Source organism: Aptenodytes patagonicus, chromosome 2 (assembly GCF_965638725.1).
Source record: "Aptenodytes patagonicus chromosome 2, bAptPat1.pri.cur, whole genome shotgun sequence".
Taxonomy (NCBI): domain Eukaryota; kingdom Metazoa; phylum Chordata; class Aves; order Sphenisciformes; family Spheniscidae; genus Aptenodytes; species Aptenodytes patagonicus.
In genome coordinates this window covers 37950212-37970217 of record NC_134950.1, presented here as the reverse complement: position 1 = coordinate 37970217, position 20006 = coordinate 37950212, and the positions used below count along the sequence as shown (strand labels likewise).

General features: G+C 41.1%; 1 long non-coding RNA gene across 1 annotated transcript in view; it reads right to left on the bottom strand.

The window, feature by feature from the left end:
• Positions 1-19002, bottom strand: part of LOC143157365 (uncharacterized) — a 34566-nt gene extending 15564 nt beyond the window's left edge. Inside the window, exons 1-2 of the long non-coding RNA XR_012994770.1 lie at positions 18964-19002; positions 18682-18874 (exon numbers count right to left, since the gene is read on the bottom strand). This is a non-coding gene — a long non-coding RNA (uncharacterized LOC143157365). The remainder of the gene's footprint in view (positions 1-18681; positions 18875-18963) is intronic.
• Between the last annotated feature and the right edge of the window lie 1004 nt (positions 19003-20006).

The following is a 20006-nucleotide window of genomic DNA, read 5'->3' as shown; positions in this document are numbered from 1 at the left end:
CATGATGGTATTTTCAGATACCTTCCTTGACCTGTAGTTCAAATTGCAATATAGAAATAGTATTGCTGGGGTGAAAGTTGAAAAGTTGTGCACTGATCTCACACTTGGCCTATAAACACTTTCCCCTCAGCCCAGAGCCCCAGCGTTGGGCAATTTCTGCTGTATTGATTCCAAGGAGGAAGAATTACTGTCTGACAGCTATACCACGTCCTTTATTAGCATCCAAAGTAGAGCTGGGATTTAGGTAATGAGGCTTAACTATCTCCTTTTGCAGCTGCTGGAAGAAGTAGTCACGTCTGAGGTGCAATTAGTATCAGGGCTATGTCCTCTTGTCACACTTAAACACCTGAAGCACATTGTCCTTGGAGAATCTGGGCCTTTGCCTGAACACCACGTGGGCAGAATTGTAATGATTTCTCTGTCTCTGCTCTGTCATTATTTCAGCATAATAAAAATATGGAGAGAGATGGGATTTTTACAGTTTAGAAGAAATTAATTGTTCTTTTAGTCTTTGCATACAGGATTTTTTTTCTTACAAATACTGAAACAACTAGGTAGCTATGCAGTGTTACATGCATTAGGCACAAAATAAAGGATCGTGAGGCATCCTGACCCTGATTCTTGGTATGTCCAGTATCCCCAAACCAGAAGGTGCATGTAGTTGTTTCCAGCAGCAGCCATTGGGCTATCCTCTGTGCTTACACGTCTAATAAGTTTCTCTCTGAGTGATCATGTAAAATAGGACAATGTGACAAACTTTCTTCCTTTATGATTTATGATAAAAAGTATTACAAGGCTAATATGAATTATTATAATAGCCTGCTTGCTTCCCTTCTCCCTCTTCTTGACTATTTAGCCTTTTAACGTTACAAAATGGCTCTGGCATGAGCTGTCAGAAAGCCGTGCACCAAAGTCACTACTGCATGTGAGGCTGTCTGCACACAGTAATAAGGAATTTGCCACTACTGTTAGAAATCCTTGTTCTCATTCTTTTTTTTTCCTGCTTAGGGAGCTCTGGGGTCACTAGATGTTATCATTTAAACCCACTCACTCTTTGCACCGACCCTCTGCATGCTCAGGAAATTCATGTGAACGCCAGCTTTGTTATTTCTCTTGCACAGCCATGGATCAGCCGTGGCACTCCTTGCAACCAGGAAAAAACATGGGATTCATCACTTCTGTATAAAAATACTGAACTAGATACATAATTGTGAGCCTGCATTAGAAAGTAGTATTTTCTGAATCAGTCTCATCATAAACTGCAGCTTGGTGTTTGCTTTTCTGTTTCACTTTCTCTCCTCATTCCCTGTTTTGCTCCATCAAGGAATACTGAGGTTTATTTTAAGATGTACTCACAGTAATCAGGGGCCCTTTATCCCTACCATGCCCCTACACAGATATCATGCCAGATTATCCCTTAAATCACTGGGTTTTAAACAGCAGGGGACAAACCTAAGTGCAAAAGGGAGTTGGAAGGAGCCGTCCTCCTCACAGAGCTGGAATGTACTCCTTCCTGGGGATGGGGGGAAGAATGGGAGGATTTGGGAGGAGGATATGGGAGTGAGGGGGAACCCTTCTGACTCAGAGTGGTTGGCCAAAACGGACATGTAACCTGAAGGAGCTATTCAAGTGTTAGTTTTATGGGTGATTTTTATTTTTTTTTCTGGTTCTATTTTTCTCCCATTACCTAGCAGCAAATAAATGCTAATCTTTCTTTCCTAGGACCACTTTCCCTTTACAAATAGGGTAAGCCATGGAGGTGACATCGCTGCTTGATTTTTCAATAAATACAGCCAGGTTTTCATAGAATCATAGAATGGTTTGGGTTGGAAGGGAGCTTAAAGATCATGTAGTTCCAACCCCCCTGCCATGGGCAGAGACACCTTCCACTAGACCAGGTTGCTGAAAGCCCCATCCAACCTGGCCTTGAACGCTTCCAGGGAGGGGGCATCCACAGCTTCTCTGGGCAACCTGTTCCAGTGCCTCACCACCCTCATAGTGAAGAATTTCTTCCTTACATCTAATCTAAATCTACCCTTTTTCAGTTTAAAGCCATTACCCCTTGTCCTAGCACTACATGCCCTTGTAAAAAGTCCCTCTCCAGCTTTCTTGTAGGCCCCCTTCAGGTACTGGAAGGCTGCTATAAGGTGTCCCTGGAGCCTTCTCTTCTCCAGGCTGAACAACCCCAACTCTCTCAGCCTTTCTTCACAGGAGAGGTGTTCCATCCCTCTGATCATTTTTGTGGCCCTCCTTTGGACTCCCTCCAACAGGTCCATGTCTTTCCTGTGTTAGGGCTCCAGAGCTGGACACAGTACTCCAGGTGGGATCTCAACAGAGCGGAGTAGAGGGGGCAGAATCACCTCCCTTGACCTGCTGGTCACATTTTTCGATGGAAAGTTTTGAACTGCTGAGCCCAGACTTCTGTGGGAATGTATGTAATCTTTGCCACAGGGATGGGCTAGGACAGAAGGAAGAGCTGGTGATATTCTTATCCAGGTCAAAGCACATCCAAGTGCCTCATGTGATTCCAAGCTAGATTTAGGGAAGGTACTAGGAGCTTCCACTGGCAATCAAAAATGATAGATTACATCATTTTCACCCAAAATATTCTGATTTGAAAAGATTTTATTGTGAACTGCAGCACAGTTCTATTAAAATTGCACTCTTCTGCCTTTTTTTCCAGCAACTTGTTCTTGTTCTCCACTTTACTAGTGAAAATTCAAACCATCTTGCTTTCCAATTTAAGATGTCTTCAAATGGTTTTTAGCCTCTAGAGAAAGCTCAAACAGCAACCGTATATTGGTCTTTCCTCAGCTGATGCCTATCACTGCCCTTTTCCCATACTGCTACTCCTGCACTCTCCAGGCCAGCTTTTGAATTTGTACATAGAGCAGGCAGTTACCAGAAGAGTTTCTCTAGGGGAACCTCATCTACAGTAGTTCAGCTACTTTGCTAAGAAAGCTTTTCTCAGGTATTCTTTCAAGATACTTAGAAAGAAGAAAGATTTGTTTTGAAATTGCATTTTCCATAATTTTTTCAGCTTCTTTCAATTCCTGCTTTGGAGAAAATAGTCATTAAGAGCTCATAGATACATACATGATTATTATTTTTCCCAGAAAACATTTAGCACTGAGTCAGTTATATCTTTTGAAATATTTATCTTGAAAATGGTTGCAATGCACTACCAGAACTTGCTCTGAATATGTTAGAAAAAGAGTTTCTTTTCTTTCCATGGACAATTGAAATGGAAATCCTTCTATTGACTAGTTAGGCATTTATACAATTTGTTAATGATTTTCTTAAGGGACACATTGGTGGTATTGATTTACAGCTGACAAGAGGAAAAGGTTCATTACTCTGTTTAAACATGAGTGCCAAAAAGATGACTGTTAAAGGTACCAGAGGTTGGCGAAACACAGCCTCTTCGTGACAGGGTTTCTTGTACGTTACTTCTCCCAGAAAGCCAAACTAAATGCTATATGCCCGATTTCCCATGTGTTTTCATTCACCATGACAACTAGCTAAATGTGACCTTGACTTGTAAAACTATGTGTTGCCATCTGCAGTAAAAGAGAGCTAAAGATGAAAAACTTCTTAGCATTTTGTCTCCCAAAGGAAAGGTAGGGGTATTATGTGATTTCCTCTACCTTTGGACAATGTGGTAGGAAAATTCTATTTAATTAAAAATAAGACAGAAAGAAAAGAGGTGCATTTGTGTTTAAGGCATGAAAAGTCAAAGTCAATATAAGGCATGTGTTACTAGGGTAGTTATTAGGATTGTTCAAACACTTTCCATTGATACTAGTTTTCTATGGAAAATAGGTTTTTAACAATTTTTTTTTTGTGCTTGAAGTATTTGCTTTTTATAAAATTCTCTCCACCCCTCTTTTTTTACAGTTCTCAAGTATTGAGTTAGAATCCATTTTCCAAATGAGGTTCACTGGAACTGCTGTTCAGGTCTCTTGTGTCCCATATGAACCAGGTTTGCAACCAGATGTCACCTCCTGTGAGCAATCATAGGGACCCACAAGATTCAAATTGCTTGGGAAGAGGGGAAAAAGGAAAGGAAAAACCTTTGGGGTTTGGACTGAAGGTAACCCAAAAATGCCTTTTTTTTTTCTTTTTCTTTTTTTTCTTTTTTTTTAGCAATTTGGGGAAAGCTTTCAAGAAAATGAAAGTCAATGAAGGGGAATTTTAAGAAAGTTGAAGGTTGTTAATTCCCCTTTTTTTTCCAGAGAGCCTACCAGTTAGGTCTTTCTTCCAGAACTGGAAAGCTGGAATCAATTTTCTGATCCTCCAGAGATTTTAATATATATGCCACAGTTTCTAAAGCAATGTCCCAGCCATCAAACATTAGATAAGGGTTGCTCTTCAGCTGAAATTTTTCTACCTTGCTAAAACAATTATGCTTCTCATACAGGGCATTCTGAGGTAAATACCACTCAGTTGTCCCTATGAAACAATCCCATCCTGTATAATACAAAAGAACGCACATTTCTGACACAAGGTGGGAGTGACTCAGGCTTGCCTTGTGTCAGAAAAGGGCTCTGCTATTCTGTTACCCAAATTTGGCCAATTTTTAAGCCTTTTTAGATTGCAGTTTGAACACTCTCAGTTGCAACTTTGTAAGCTTTTGGCAACTCTGTTTCCAAAGAATATTTTTACATTTGAGTTAGATGTGTCCTGTAATTGCAATAGACTGGTTTGGGCTGTTCAGGCTATCAAATCCATTTAACCATGTCCTTTCCTGCCAGGTCCTGGCAACATGGAAAAGAAGGTGTTGCATTTGAATGAAAAAGAAACAAGGCTTGTACAGCTGAGCCGCAACGGGAAAACTAGAAGGAGATGGCAATGAGAATTGAAGAGGGAAAGAGATTGGTTGAAAAATAATACTGCAAGAGGAATTGGGGTGGGAAGGGGATTTGGACCTAAGGTAACCAGGCCTGGCTGGGATACAGCGTAGTTAAGATGGTGGCGAATAGACATAGGTCTGTGCATGTCCCAGCACACCTTTCTCTAGAGGGTAAGAAAAGATCACAGTGCTTCTGAGTCCCACTTGTTGGCAGGCAGGACACAGGTCTCACACCCCACAGCACAGCTGCCCGTGCTGGATATGCTCCAGCTCGTGCAGATCCCATAGCAGCAAGCGGTTTTTCATACCCACAAGTATCAGAAGTTATTGAGATGGCACTAAGCCTTCCAGCTCTGGGGATGTCCAGCACAGGTTTTGATATGAGAACAGAAGGGAAGCCTTCTATTTTCAATCAAGAGTTTTGTGAGTAAATTCCCAAGTGTTTTCTTTCTTAAATACCAGTTTGGAAGAATATAATGTTGCAAAGCTCAGCAAAGAAAGGTGAAAAATGCCAGAAGGTAGTTTGCCTGCAAAACTTCTTTCTCTCATGCACCATACCCTGGCACCTTGCCCCATCCCCCTCCGATTCTATGGCCTCATAGGGGCGTCCAGGGGGAGTCACACTGACTGACACTAGTCATCCATCCCACTGAGGTCTTCAGAATTGCTCTTTGGAAGCACTTACTTCTCTTCCTTGACTATGCAGGACCTTGGTTTGCAACTGTAAGGTAAATGCTTAAGTGTGAAGGCATCCAGATGATCTTGACTCTGCTGTTATCCCACAGGACATCATCCTCACTATATAGAAAAGCTAGACCTTTTCTGAGAAATAATCAAAGCTATTTGATAAAGGCACTGCTGTTTGTGGGACTCCTCTGTTTGCTAAGGGCAAATCAGGCAGGGATGGCAAGAAGGGGAAAATGAACCTTGTGTTTAAATTTTGGGTTGCTCTGTGATTTGTGGCCATGGAATGAAGCCAAAATTTTTCAGATGGTCACTCATTTTTGGCATGCCTTTCTGGAGGGATGTGGGCAGATTTGTAGAGAAAAAAAATACTCACTCTTGGAGCTGAAGTAAGCAAAGTTATTCATGCTTCAAATAGATGAAGCTCTTCTTAATGTGAAGTACTCTCAAAAATATCAGGTCCTGGTTCTTTAAATTGCATGCCCAAAATACTTTTGGCCTTTTGACCTTAAGTTCCCCCTCTATGAAATGATGATAACACTTGCCTCTTGCAATGTGTCCCTGTCCTCAGAAACACGCTGTAAAAATAAATTCATTTTGTTCACAAAGCCCTTAGATACAATATTGTGAGTAGAGCCATGAAAAAGTTCATGGGGAATTTAATAACTCCGTCTTCAGAGCAGGATATGAATTGTGTATAGTAAATAAGGCCTGCAGGCATAAACATTGCGTAGCTGCTCATTATTTGAACTCTGCCCATCCTGTGCATTGAACAAGAAGAGAGGAATGGAGAAAAAAGCTGATTTTACTTTTTATATTTGCTTTTACTTAGACAATTTAACTTGTGATACTTAGCTTCTGAAAGCTTGCCTTGCCAGCTCTCATAGACTTTTAAGATATATTTAACATGCAATTAAAAGAACGTTCTTCAAATCGGCAGGAGGTTTGCTTTGCATGTAGTTCCCAAATTGCTCCTGGCTACATCCATGTTTTGATTCAGATCAGATTCTAGACAGCTGAAAAGGGTCCATAAATATATCTGTTCCTCAGAGCGGGCCTTTTCACTGCTCCCCTGTCTTGATGTCAGGGAATCTCAGCTGCCGTCAGTAAGAAAACCTGTGCTGATAAGAAAACCTTTTTGTATTTTTTGGCACTGAAGGTAGATACAATTCCTCATAGAACTGACTGCTTAAATTAACATAAAATAGATTTTTGAAGAACAGTTTTTTATTCTCCACTATTTTTTATTTTATTATTTAAAATTATTTTATTCACTCCAAAATTTAACTTAAAGGTTTTTGCTTGGAGTGTCCTCTTGTCTATGAGTTATAGTGACCATCTCTGATCTCTTTGTCCTGAAAACAGTACTGTTCATGGTGCATCCTCTCATATGAAATAGAGGACCTATCGTTCCTAAAACATAGCAAGGAAATAAAACAAATATGCAGAATTAAACTTTCAAAAACATAACTATAACAAGGTAAGATGTTATTTCATGTCATGCTTTTCTACGTTCCATTTAGATGGAAATCTTTGCATTCTCCATATAGCTATAAAATAGGTGGTACTGATAAATGAGCTTGAGTATAGTTTGCTTTCACTGGTCTTGCTCATTTTCCACCTTTTTTTAAGTAAGAGTCAAAGATATACTTCTCTTTGGTCCCTGAAAAGGCAGGGAGAAGTTCTCTGCAGAAATAACTAGCTGATATGGTGACGTGAATTGCCTGCCTGCCGCAAGGGTAGCCAGAATGACTGGGGGTGAGCCATGCCTGGGCTGGTGCAGAACCACAAAAAAGTCAGTCAGGTTTTACCTGTTCAAATTTGAAAAGATAGCCGCCAGTACAAGTTCTTATCTGGGGTATTGAAGTCAATGATTGCAGCCTGGTTTTCTTGAAACAGCTGCATCATGTCATGCTTCATCACACACGCACCTCTCTACTGAAGGCAGAGGAATTTCTGTTAAAACTAAACCCCTGCTTATTATATACCAAGCCTACTAAAGCCAAAGAATATCTTCTTCCTGAAATCCCTTTTTCCTAGTTAGCCATTTCAGACATCTTCAGAAATAACCATCTGTAGTACAGATGCTACAAGTTAAAGATCAAGTGGTAGACTTAATGCTGAATTTCACTTTTATGTTTAGACTTGTGTGACCAGGTCTCATTCTCTAGTGGATTTATATGATTCTATTTTCCTCTTAAAAATATACGAGAAATGCTCACAGACCCTTAAATGTAGCAGTATGAGTACACCACTATAATTAATGCCCTGGTCTACTCCTTCTTTTTTTATTTTCAGTGTACAAGTCCTGTGGAGTTTGCAGATTGATTCAATTGCAAAGTTAGATTCCCACTGTGATGGCAGTTTTCAAATCACTGGGCCTTTCTGCCTGTCCTGCCAGCCAAGGAACAATGGGTGCTAATTAAAACCCTGCTTAAAAGGTTCCCCTGTACTTCAGCATTTGAGGCTTTCAGGGGACAGACAGGGGAAGGATGCCTTGTTCTGTTTATGCATATGCAAGCACTTAGTGAGCTGGGCGGCTGACTGTGGGTCGAGAAAACACTACAAAAGCCTGGTGCTTATAGGAAAGGGCTGGATTTCAACCTGATGAGGTTAGTTAACAGACTAGACTGAAGAGGGCCCAGCTGTATTTTCTTTCCGAAATTTGAGGCACATTTCAAAATACAGATATCTTTTATCATTTGCTTCTACTGAAATGTTCAGGTCTCTGGCTTCTTGTATTAAAGTGAGCAGTTTGCTCAAAGTGCAAGAATAAGAAGTAAGAGAGTTTCCTTTATTTTTACTAATAAGATTAATGTTTTAACCGGTTTTGTTAATCAACAGGGTTGCCTATGCCAAAATGTATGTATGGAATAAAATTACTTTTCTACTTCAAGGGTTTGTTTCTTGAGTCACTATTTTTTTTTAAATGGAAAAGATCACGTCAGACATTTCTGTTGCCCAGTGGTATGACTGAATTCTACGAAGTATGCAGACTTCTGCTGTTTTTGAGGAGGAAAAATGAGAAATGAACAGTACCTTAGAGCTTTATTTGTAAATGTATATAAAATTGCTCAGTACCAGAATATGGCAGATAAAGAATCAGCTTCATTATGTCAAGCAAATTCAATATTCTTTGGTTTTCAGCAAGAGCAAAGAACAGAAAACGCAGCATTGCAAATAAACTCATCAATAAGCTGCACAGGTTTTTGTTTGATGTAATTTGTAACTGACAACTTGATCAATCTTACATTGAATAGTCCCTTAGAAATACGAGAGTAACAGGAGCAGAATCTGTCTCATGTCTTTTGTTGAATAGCAGTTCACTTGGTGGCATTCACAAACCTGTCCTAGCCTCCTTCAGCTGTTTTTCTTGTATAAAACTATCTCACCCATTGAGATAGCAGAAAATATTTCATGGGACAAATTGCATGTCATTGATAGTGAATGGTCAAAATGAACAATTCACAGATAACCTCATAGTTTGACAGGTATTATTCTAAACTTCTTCTTTTCAATCTCTATGAAGAATGACTGCTTGTGCAGAAATCAGGAGTGCCTTGCAAATAACTCACCCACCAAAAAACCCTATTAATTTATCTTCTTTTCCTGTCTACGAAGACTGTCTAAGAGGTTAGCTGTATAGCTTTTTTAATTAAAAGAACTGATAAGATTTTTCTCATTTTAAACTTTACAGCCATGTGCTATAATAATTAATAATGCTTAATAGAGCTACTTGCATGCTTAAAAGACTAAAGATGTCTAGGATCAGGGCATATGGCCTTTGTTGTGAGCCACATGCACTGCGGAATAAAGGCAGCTAAGCCCAACCTCCTACTCTTACTCTGTCACTCAGTGGCTGTTCACACTGTGGTTCCTGCTGCGGGGAGAAGACAACTGCTTTTTTTTCTCCTTCTTCATTTTTTTTCTCTTTTTTTTTTTAAATTGCTTTATTTCTCCATACAAATGGGGAGAGGAGTAAGAACGTTTGGGAGAAACCTGCCTCTGCCCCTGCATTTTCCTTCCCCATTTACCCAGCTGGGCAGGCAGAAAGGGAAAGTTCCTAGAGCAAAGGAGACAGGGCCTGACCCAGCGTGCCCCCCCAGCCACCCTTCTCATGGGCACAGCTAAACCCATACGAATGCAAAAGCAAGGTGCTTCTGACAAAACAGCAGTCCCAAGCCCAGACGCACACATCGGTTCATGGACTGGCAGGAGCTTTGCCGGTGCAACGCTCTATACGGCTATTCAGCCCTGAAGGGGTACGGCTGTCGTGCCGTCCCATACCCGCACATACCACTGCCTCGCCAGGAAGAAGCGACAGGAACTGCTTGAGGAGCCTCTCTGTGTAACAAACACCTACAACGGGTGCTAAAGACCAATTCTGCAGAGGTCTTTGGAGACCTCTTGAACCGGCACTTCAGAGGGTCATGATGATTATGGGAACACCTCAACCAGGCTGTTACTTCCTTATTCACTGGAGCTTTTTCAGGGAGGCTGGATTGCTCGGCAGTAGGAACTGAAATAATCAAATCATAAAGGCTGTTGCCAGACCTCTATTACGAAAGAGTGAGCGGCATTTTGCCTGGTCACAGGAGAAAGCGGTGATTTCTCAGTTGCTGTGGCTACAGGCAAGAATCCAAAAAAGATTAACAAAACCCTGTTAGTGTATAATCCCTGGAAAGGTACTCTAACAGAAGACTTCTCCCTCTTCTGTCAGCATCACCCAGTCTTACCTAGCTTCCTGCTTTGATAGCTAAACCTCAAGAAGTTGCTAATTTCGGCTAGACAGCTGGCCAGCGTCATACAAGCTTGCTGTAAAGGAGATGTACATCTCAGCACCGGGTGCCTTCTGATCTCGTTGTCTCACCTGCTCATCTTCACATCTGCTGCTGCCGCCACCACCTCAGAAAAAGCTGATGCCAGCTTAGGGCTTCATTCCTCATCAGATAAATAGATCCAAATGGTCTAATTCGCCTCTGCCCATCTATCTCCATTTTCCTAAAGGATCATGCCGTCTATTCCTCAGGTTGATGCTAGCTAGCCAGAGGCAGATAAGAAGATTTTCTCTGGAACATGCTACTGATTGCTCCTGGGAAACTAAGTCAGGGATTCCTGGGAGACTTTGACAAACTATGCCACACCGTGATAATGTAAAACTGGATACTGCATCTCATCTGTCCTGTGATCTTCAGAAGGAAACTGTGTGAGATGGTAGCAAGAAAAGGATTTTCACCATTTTCACAGCTATTTCACACATAACAGTTGGGCTGTCTTATCTGGTGGGACCCAATTGCCGGTGGCAAAACTTTGTGTGCTCTAACGCCAAACTAACTGTTAGGTACACCCCTTCACTGCTCTCTGCCAGATATGGACAGGTCTGCCATAAACCTGAGCAGTTTCTGGAATAAACCAGTCAGCTTCTGGAATAAACTTTCAATCGGAGTAAGGTGGGGAGAGAGGGGCGGAGGGGAAAAATATTTCTGATTTTAGGGACAGTGTGTACATGAAGGAATTAATGATCTGTGAGCAGGTGACTAAGCTCATGACCCAGGAAGTTCCTTGCAGACAGCTGTAGCACTTAAATTTGTTTGGTGAAGGAAAATGAACTGACTGTTAGCCTTGGGTAAATCCAGTCTGATCTAAAGAGGATGCTTGAACTTTGCTGCATGATTAGCAGAATATTTTAAGATGCTGCACATGGGCTTTAAAATATTGAATTCTCCCCTTTTTATGACATTCTCCAACAAATGATAGTGTGTCTCTGATAAGTAAATCTCTGTTTGCTTAAGGACAGTAGATTCAAGGTTAGTCACCAAATTCTTTTCTTTTCAAATGCCTAATTTATACAGCTGCTGAGCTTCAATCTGGGATGAAGTGCACAGGTGCCACAATTAACATAATTATATGCCAATCTATTTATTCTTATCCCCTGTTCTATACATTATGACTAAACTTTAATACCACCTGTGAGACTGGGGGGGGGGGGGGGGGGGTCATGTCTGCTCTTGCACAGAACTTGTGCTACACAGAACTGAGCCGGTCAGGGATCCTGAGGGATCTTTCTCTCATCCCAATTACCTCTGGCTCTGTGAATCAGTGTGACTGCTTAGATTGTTTGATGGCAGAAAGGTCAAGAATGTATGGAGCCTTCTAGGAGTGAAGGCAGCCCTGCAACGTTTCCTAGCCCGGCTCTGACAATGCAAGCACTTTACTGTGTGCTCATGCATAAGCCTTGCCCTAGACTCTAATGAACTACTGTAGTGCATGTTTTAAACTAGATCTCTCTAATTCAAGCAGGTGGTTAGATAACCTACCATTTAACCCAGCCTTTGCCCTCTGATGGAGTCTAGCCAGGAGCTAGATACACTGGATGTTATTTGAAGCTGGCTTTGAAATGTCCTGAGTTTAATCAAAAGCAACCTCATCAGCCTTATTCTGGTAAGTGTAATCCACATGAGAGACGAGCTTCCCCTGAAGTTTCCATCCTCTCTGTTCTCAGGGAAGGATCTGAAAAAAGTTCTTAAGGGTCTATATACCAGTGGGAAAGTATTTATCGTCATTTCACTCTCTGTTATTAATTTTTACCCGTTGCCATGGAAGTATTCATAATTCTCAGCAACCAATGTTTTGATGGGTGATGGTGATGTGCTGTGAAGTGTATTTGTTTATGTTTCTGATAGCCTTTGGAAGCCTATGCCTGAGCATTTTTAAGAACCCAAGACCAATTTTTACTTACTCTACAATTTGCTACAGTAGTGCGGAAGAAAAGAGCTTTTGCACTGGAGCAAAACATGACACCATTTTGTGGCTTTAAATGTGTTTCTCAAACTGTATGTGGATGAAACTTCCAGCAAGGAGTGACAGTATGTGGGTGGATGTTGATCAAATAGGTGAATAATTGTAATAAATTTATGCTTACCACATCAATTATAAGCATCCTTTCAGTATGTTGTGAAGAAACATTTTCAGAAACTGTGCCACTTAATTTAAATGTGATTTGAATACAGTTAAGTAGATTCTACTGATTTTGGTAATAAAATGCAGGTGATATGCACAAAAAAGATGTAGTGAAATCGTACAGCTTGCCGACAGTGGAGATTTCATATACCCATGTCTTACCCTGAATTTTATTGTTTCCTGCTCTGGGAAGCCTCAGAAAATGTATCAGAGAGTATTTTGATAATCCAAGTGCATTTATGCATAACGATGAGACAAATGCCCATGCCTAAAATGTCTGCAGAGCTTTCCATAGTGGAAGCTTGTTCAAAAGTGACATCAGTATCGAAACCTGCTGTCTAAAAATGGTAGCAAGTGCTCAGTCTGGAAAAAAAAATCTAACCAAAAAATAATAAAAAGCTGCTTTCTGTTCCCTGTTAGTGCTGAGGACCTTAGCACTGCGCACATAGTATATAAATAAACCACTGTGATCAACACCTGAGAGCTTATAAATGTCTGAAATGTATGGTGACAATTTGCAGAACTTCTGCATTGCTCCCTCATGCCCACTTACAAACTATTTGGATAATCTGGAACCTGTTAGGCAATACCGTATACCATTGTTTGCTGGTCTCCTCTAGGCTCGCACAGCGCAATAATAAACACTTCAAGGAATGCTTCAGTTTATATAGGGGAGCGGCAGAGACATGCAGCTCTCCTTTGCTTTTTGTGATGCAAGTGTGCCTGATAAAATGAGTCACAACTGAACTGCCTCAGCCACCTGGTAAAGCCATGCCTGCTTTCAGCTACCAGTCTTACATCTCAGTAGTTCACTGTTTTCACCCAGATTTGCAGTATTCTTCATTCCATGTGTCTGGGCGTTTGTATTACTGTAGTTTTATCACTCAGGGTCTGTTTGCTGCGGGAAACTAGGTCTAGAAAACTGTATACGTTGGGCTCAGTTCACCTCGACTATAACACTATGGATTCAAGAATATTTGGCGGCCAAATTCCCCTGAAGCTGTTTGCGGCGAGCAGATGGAAATTCGGCAGAGGTCTCTGGACCTCATTCAGAATTGACCTGAATGATTGTTACTCATCAGGTGTAACTGATCATTAAAAGGCTTTTAAGTGTTTCCAAGCTGTTCCCAAATTCATCGCACAGTTTGGAATTAAAAAAAAAATAAAAATCAAGTTCCAATTGAAGAAAAGGAACAGTAAAAAGAACAGAGAAGGTCCTGTTTACCTCCTACGCTCCTCTCTTCTTGCTTCTTTCCTGCTCTTTTCCCCTTCTGTGCTGTTCCCCATCCATACTCCCTTCACATATCCCTCCCATCACTAATTCCTATGCCGTCTAAAATGCTTTTGAGTCCTATTTTAATTCTGGTGTTCAATAGATGTGAGTCTCATTGATTTATTCCCCGGGCTGAATTTTGTCCCCATAGCATACCAAATTGCTTCTGCACACGCATGGAATGCCAAATCAGCGTACAGGCATACTACTTTGTAACTACTTCATTACACATTTACACTTGGCATGAAATTTGTACCCTTATTTATGTCACTGCTGAGTCGGGACTGTTATATAAATTCGATCCTGTACAAAGCTGGCTGGTTTAGAGGACCAGCAGTGGATACAGCACCTATCCCTTCTAAATTATCAGCTCAAATTCTAATCAAGTCATTAAACCAAACCAACCAAAACTTCTTTCTGTGTGATGTTGTTGTAAAAATGAGGTTGGTCTCCTCCCGGTTCCCAGTACATATGTGTCAACACCACAGTTGACTCTAATTAGCACACTTGCTGGCTACGAAAGCTCCCGAGCCAAGGATTTAAGCAGGCAGGGAGACTGAACTCTTTGTCCTGGCCTCAGGTCATGGCAGGTTGATGAACAAGCAAGTCCTACTTCTGCCTCAGCTATAGCTGCCTTCTATTTACTGGGACTAGCAGCCTGGCACCTTCCACAAGCATGTTGTTTTAATAAAAACCATTTAACTCCAGTCTCATTGTATAATACAGTATTTTCTCTCCTTTTTTAGGGGAGTTTTAGAGTTAATAGGGCTTTGGTCTGAGTAGGGATTGCAAGATTTTGACCCCGCTGGGATCTTTGTCCCAGATTTCAGCCTTGGCAGGTGGAGCATTCTGTAACCAGTTGACATTTCAGTGGCTAGTTTGTGAGTCAAGTATCTTGTTTTATGTTTTCCTTTTTGGTTTGGATGAGTTTATACAGGTTTCTGAAGTATTTGGAAAAGCTGCATGAGCTTCATGGTGCCACTGCACCTTCCTTGAGCCAAAGAAGTTGCTTTCCTCATTGAGAAATCTCACTTCAAAAGAAGTTGTGATGTTTTTTAAATTACTGTTTCAGATGGCTTTTATTTCCAAATGTCTGCATCACTCAGAAATTCTGAGTTTATCCTGGTTTGTGGTACTTCTGATTCATTTTTCCTATTTAGAAGGCTCTTTTTTTTTCTACATGTGTCCACTTTCTTCACAGACAGACACACACACACAAAAAAAAAAAAAATTGGAGTGACCTCTGGTCTTATTTCAGTTTGAGGAAAGAAAATAAGAATGTAAAAAGATTCTGGATCTCAGCCATTATAATGAAAAACATCTGTTGAAGCCTTTGCAAGCATAAATTTATCTTACCATGGGCATGATTACTAATTAAAATTCAGATTCTTTTTCTAATAAGTTATTTCAGCTTCACAATCTGAAAAAGGAAAGGTAGAAACCTGTTGCACTTTGGTGCTGCTGTAAAGCAGAGATGACCAAATTTTATTCTAGGCAGTACCTGATGATGGTCCAGAGAGCTGGATGATCACACAATGCTGGCTCCTTTGCTCTCTTTCTCACTGCTAAATGACGTAAAATAGTTTCCTACTGTTGTGTTTCCATGTAAGCAACCAAACAAAGTGCTGTGGAGGTATGGTGGCGTCCCAAATCAGAGGAGTGGCTTCTATGACTGTGAATGTGAAAGGCAGTTTGAGGCAAATCTGTAAAACTACTGTTCGTATTTCAACAAATCTATCATATCTGAGGAACGCAGTATCTCCAGAGTTGCAACGACACCAAATTCCTATGGCCAAGGTTAGTTTTGGCAGTCTGGCTATGAATGCGTATTACACAGTCTTGCTGGGATACCGATCTGTTTTGGGATCAGTGTAGGAGTCGGGACTTGCCCTTGCCTGAGTCATAACAGCAGATCTGAAGAGACAGAAGCAGCCAGACCTGGAAGGATGTCAGCCCCTCTCCTGGGCTGGGCAGGGAACCCTCAGGAGAGGCTTGCCGCAGAGGTCTCCGTGCTCTCTCCCCCCAAAGAAATTTTGGTGAAGAAACAGGAAAACACTCTTTCCAACAACAAATCCCATCACACAGCTTTCTTCAACGTGGAATTTTTATATAATTGCACTGGTGAAACTCCTCCCTGTGATTTATTTTCCAGGGCTTCTGCAGGTTTAACAAGGAAAGTGAACTGTAGTGAATGAGTGCTCTGTACAGTTCTGTTCAAACTAAAAATATATCTTCTACAGAAAATCCTCTCTTCATGCCCCTGTGTTGGGTTTTTTTTTAATCCTCCAAACCCATATCTAATCTAAAGGCAAGATACAGTAAATTCAATGGGTGTGTTATGCTGCCTCAAACGTTTAGCTAATGAATCTGGTCATGGAGTTACTTAGTGATGTTTGATAGAAATTGTAAATGATTCCTGTTTTTATTGGAGTGAAGTAACATTTAAGAATAGGTAGTACAGATGATAAACTTGCAACACTAGCAAACTGAAAAACACATGGGACCCGTATGTGTGCCAATTCAAATACAGCTTTATTAAACGCACCTGATTTTAAGCTACCTTTTAGTATTCTATTTAGCAGTTTAATGAGAACCAGTTACAACATAGTTGGGTTTTTTAGTGTGTTCAGAATTCAGCAAGCTACCCAGCTGACGTGCATATCCATTTAGGCAGACGGCATCAGAAAAATCCAATGAAGGCCTTTATGTCCTAAATAGAGGACATCTATGTGACCTTCTAAACCAACGCATCATTTACACAGTCTGCTGAGAGCATCTGAAGCAGAAGCTATCAGTGTTTCCTTGAGACTTTTTAGCATAAAGACTGTATCATGAATTAAAGAGCTCAAACTGTTGACTACAAGGACTCTGGCATTACCACTAGAGAATGGTACCTAGCAGTGTCCATTCTTACATTAACATCTGCAGCCATAGAAATGGCCACTTGCTCCTGAAGGCAGGGGAGCAGTCTATTATGGACATGTTACAGTCCTCTTTCAGCTGCTGTTTCGCTGAAGTGCCAGGTGCAAAAGATGTGCTCAAAAAGAGACTATAGAAGAGGGTAATGGTCACATCGATTACAAACTGATAATGGCTCACTCACTGTTTCCTTGGTTTTCAGCCGACTAGCTGTTTCAGCAATTATTTTCCTGTTCTTTATTTCTATTAATGGTGTGCCCAATATTGGGGACTGTTTCCCCCTTTTATAGCTCTAACCCGCTATTGAAATCCTGGAAATGTAATGTATAGCATTAGCTCTAGTGTGTATGATTAATGTAATCACAAGCTTAGCTCTGGAAGGAATCCACCCTGTAGTTTACATTAGCTGTTAGATGACCTAAAATTCTCCCCTCTCCCCCATCCCTGTGCAAGGAACTGGTTACATGTTTTTACTTTTCATTTATTCTTACGATTTTGCTAAGTCTGGTGAAAGAGCTGACTGCCTGCCATTTTCCACTTTCGCAGTAACCTTATAGTTCTGAGTTCTGTTCTCAGATGCACGGGGATGATGAGGGTCACAGAGCACCATACGTCTTTGTTAGCTTAGCTACTGCATCTGTGGTGCTGATTTATATAGGTTAGAGTACAACCATTCAGAAAGATATTCACAAAAGCCCGCAAGCATCTCTTTTTCTTTTTGTTTTTATTGACAATTCTTCATCTTTTTTTTTTTCCGGCTGAGATATTACGAGGAGTGACACCCTTTGTGTGAAGTAATCAAATCATTGCTTTTTAAAGATAGGCAAATTACAACCGTTCAATTTCTTTAGTTATAATTTCTTTTCTCAAGTAAGAAATCTTGGCTTACATAAGGTTCAAGATCAAATGCAAGTTAACTGTATTTTATTTAGGCTCCAGAAACGTAGATTCTGCTTTAAAAAAAACAAGTTATAGAGAATTAAATTCCATGGCAGCATATACCAAATAGTAAAAGAGGCCTGCAAAAAAACCCCAAACCTGCAATTTGCCTTTCTCTGAGAAGAAGAAAGTGAACTATTTGAAGGGACCGATTATGGAAGCTGAGATCAATATAGCATTAAAAATCAGTTAGGATGAAATGCCAGACGATGACAGATTATCATATGAATTAGATCTTTGCTAGAAGGAACAATTATCACAGCACCTGTTAGAAGCTTTCTGTTGTTATTTCAGTACAGCAGATCTCCTCTTATCAATGAACAAAAACCTCAATAGTATTGACTAAAAAAAAAAATGCTGGCAAGATTCCCTACTGTGGTAAAGAAGTCAGGGAGCAGCGTAATAGATAAAGTGCCCACTAAATGTGGCAGGTTGCAGGTGGGGAGCTGGAGATGAAAGTGATCAAATTATTTTTAACAGATTTCTCTAGAATATGAGGTTCCTCATGGTTATCCACAAAGCTGGCTATATTCATAAGCCCAGAGCAGTTTTCTTGATAGCTGCAAGAAGGCTTTGAGTGGCAGTAGCTACATACTACATGCAAAGTCTTGAGATAAGGATTAGATTCAGCCAGTGAATTGAGATACTATACAAATTCCCAACAACAACTGAAATAAAAAAATTATTCCCTCCCATGCAGATTAAGCAGAAATAAAAGGCAGGGGTCTCTGGTTTATTGTTTGTGCTGTTGGAAGTGGGAATCGTGAAACTCAGGAATACACAGAGTCTATGCTCTGGCCTCCCTCGCTGCCAATGTATGCTAATTGTTTTATTTCTAATGTCAGAAACTCAAGGCTAGCAAATCTGGGGCAAGCTAATCATCTAGTCCTGTATTTCAATGTCATTCAGCCACAAACAAAATTTGCTGCGTGAATCATTTGTCACTTTTGATGAGCATTATTAAATCTACTCTGGCCACATCAGAATAAAGGATGAGTCTACCCCAAACAAAGTAAAAGCGTATCCCTTTTCCACTACAAGCACTCTCAAATACCTGCTGCCTCTCCAGGGAGGTATCTCCCTGTCTCCCCAGGGCGGTCTGCTTGCCGTCGGCTGATGGGGTGTTACTTGCCCCTTCCATTTTGAAGTGCTGCTTTCTGATGGCAGCTCACAAGCCTGGGAGAAATTAGCAGTTCTTCCTCATCCTTTCAATACGGAGCTGTACAGAAATCCTGATCTGCACTTCCCTGTGAGGAGGAGAGCATGTACAGAAAATAAATATAAATTTTCTCGTGGTTATTGCACCCAAATACAGGGCAGGGAGCATAATCCTTACCTTGGAGCTGCTGTGCCAGCGGAGCGGGGCTGCTTGCGCCGAGGAGCTGGGCTGCATGGCAATGCCACGGCCTGGCCGCTGCATTGTGTGAGTGCCCTAATTGGAAATGCCAGGTCTCATCCATCCAGCAAAGCGTGCTGAAAGCGCAGTCGCCTGCCCAGGCTCAGGACTGTCCTACCCCACTCCTGGCTGAGAAAGGAACTGTAATCACAGTCAGACAGTATAGGGGACTGCTTGCGGTGAGTACTGTATATGGCAATACGTGGGAAAGGTTTTAAGCCCCTTGTCGCAGTTACAGCGAGTGCATAGGATGTTGTTCTGTGTTCTCTCTCTTTCCTGAACTTTTAACCTCATCCTACCTCTAGCCATGCTCAAAATGACAGCCACCGAAAAGGGGGGGGCGGGGGAATGCTTTCCATTCCTTTCTCTGTCTAAATATGCAAATATACAAATATGCTTAAGCTGGCCATAGGCTTTGGTACCGCTTTCACTCCCGCTGAATGACTCCATCTTCCCAGCCAATGTGGTAGTCCCCATGAGTAAAAGGGAGATTATTTCGAGGTAACGTACTTTATTGTAGGACAAATGCCAAAAGAAAGCAAGAAAGCACTTAGACAGTTTTAATGGACAATGGTTTTACTGATGCTTTCAACTTTGAGCTAACATATGGGGTATTATGAGCTAAGTCATCCGATTGTATGCACTCACATTTCCAAAAAAGAAAACATTTTAAGGAGTATAACCTCTTAATGTTGCTGGAGAAGGCTATTCACTTTCCAGTTCACTTCTTGCTGATTTATGGATATTAAAAATGAAAAGCCAAAAATAGTTCTTGAATTTGCCAACGAGATCCACATCAATGCATATCTGTCAGTGCTACCCACTTATCCTGTGGTTCCTCTGCCTAACTCGACAGAGGGTCTGAGCCATTCTGACAGCTCCACAATGGGAGTAAGATGTGGTGACAGGCAATGCTGAAGAGCCAGAGATGTTGACAGGATCTCCAAATAGCCAACAGCCTTGAAAACCAGAACTCTGAGCTG